Source organism: Salvelinus sp. IW2-2015, unplaced genomic scaffold (assembly GCF_002910315.2).
Source record: "Salvelinus sp. IW2-2015 unplaced genomic scaffold, ASM291031v2 Un_scaffold6331, whole genome shotgun sequence".
NCBI lineage: Eukaryota > Metazoa > Chordata > Actinopteri > Salmoniformes > Salmonidae > Salvelinus > Salvelinus sp. IW2-2015.
The window spans coordinates 1-2,232 of NW_019947594.1; positions in this window are offsets into that span (position 1 = coordinate 1).

Here is a 2,232-nt window from a genome sequence, read left to right on the forward strand (position 1 = left end):
ACCTTAAGCAATAGTCTTTTACGATATTATCAATCACACTTCGATTTGATAGATATTTAGAGTAATTATGTAGATATTGAGAATGGATATGAAGGAGTAGATATCTCAAATCCTAAAAAAAATGGAGCAAACATTAAATAAAGAAGTAATTACAACTTATTTACATTGTGGATAATGAGTGTGCGTGTTCATGTTTTATTTTTCCTTGTCAGCCACCCATCTCTGCTTTGTCAGTCTTGATAGGCCCAGTGTGTGCACTTCTGGGTGAGGCTGTCAGGCAGTGGTGGAGTGCATGCCAGATCTGAAAGAGAGATGCACAAAGTGACAGTAAGTATACAACTCAACAACATGTCTGTGTGTACATCTGTTGGTGGGAATCCTCAAAAGTTTCTCCCTCCACAGCCAGTGTAGAAGGAACTGGTGCAGCCGGTTAATTAAATACCACAGCAGAGGACAGCTGTGACTGCAGCTGAACTGCTGGGGGTGGCATATCTAAAAGAGAGAGGGACAATTTTCTTAACTGACAATAATCATACACTCATTCAGTCTTTTTAGTTGTAAGGTGTTAACCGGCGATAGCCTACACCCGCATAGCTAATGTTTTGGCGGTGTCTGAGGTGTAACTGTGTTGGATCTGTCAAAATCGGTAAGCAGCAGCTCTTGATCATTGTCACAAAACTACAGCCATCCTACTCGCGTTATAAGTTCAGAACGAGAAAGTGTAGGTTATATATAAATAATCACGCTCAAATTCAAAATCATTCAACTAAATAATGAGGATTTCTATCAGCCTAATCGAGGTGTAGATATCAAATTCCAGTGTTCTAACTTGTAAGCAGGGCTGCATGAGATTTCTGTTAATGCGACTACGTGCAGCCAATGGCAATGTCCGCTTTAGGTATAATGCCAGGAGTCACTTGTGAATTTGACAGCTCTAACACAGTTCCACCTCAGACACCGCCAAGACAACCACTATGTGGATGCCGGCTAAAGCGGACGTGATTGAATAGAGTCCCAAGTGAGGGAGAGTGTGCATGTGTGTATACGTGCATGTGATAATTACCTGTATCACCTATCGTGGTTGGCGTTGCCGATGCAAACYACTGCATCTGTGAAGACTGTGGTTGAGCTAATAAGGGTGTGAGATCTAAAAGAGAGAGGAACAATTTTCTTAAGTTAAAATAATTATACAACAAAACAGAGTGAGTGATTTAGTGAGTGTGTAAACATGTGTTTGATAATTACCTGGACCACATCACACTGCTTCAGGTCTACATGCCTCTGGAAGTTCCAGCATGCCACTCCAGGCCTCGAACAGCTTGGTGGAAAGCGAGCAGGTTAGCAGATCTGAAAAATGACAAAGCCTTGATTACACACTAACCTAAACCGAACAGACTATGGGAGGTGCACAGTAGTACATAGAGCCATGACTACATGGAACTCTATTCCACATCAATTAAATCACGAAAGCAGTCAAATTTGATTTAAAAACAGATAAAAATACACCTTAAAAATACGGGACTTTGAAGAGACACATGCATACACAGGATAACATACGCACTGTACACAGACGTACACAAGGATTTAGTGTCGTAGATATGTGGTAGTAGAGTAGTGGCCTGAGGGCACACACTTAATGTGTTGTGAATGTATTATAAGTATTTTAAAATTGTATAACTGCCTTAATTTTGCTGGACCTGAAGAAGAGTAACTGCTGTCTTTGCAGCAGCTAATGGGGATCCATAATAKATACAATACAACAAACGAGTTACGTGTGCGTGTGCGTGTGCGTGTGTGTGTGTGTATCTGGCAACCCACGCAGCAGACTTCATTTTCTCAACTGCTCAATACACTTGCCCTTGCAATCTGATGTGTGTGTGTTCTGTGTTATTATGACTTAGAAGTCTCAACCTCAACCTCAACCTCAACCTCAACCTGACCACATCCTTGTAGTAGGCCATTCAGTGATTAGCTTGGGAACAGTGTACAGTGTACAGTACAGTAAAAAGGATATCAAATATTCAGATGTGGATTGACAAGAAGGCTAAATCATGTAAAGTTACAAACCTCTAGGGCTTAGTCTACACTCAAGTGAAATAAAGGATGCAGGACATGAGCTCTAGGACCATACCTCAGGACTACCTGGCCTGACGACTCCTGGCTGTCCCTGTCTCCAGGCCACCTAGTCATGCTGCTGATTCCGTCTCTGCTGTTTCTGTCTGCAGCTATGGA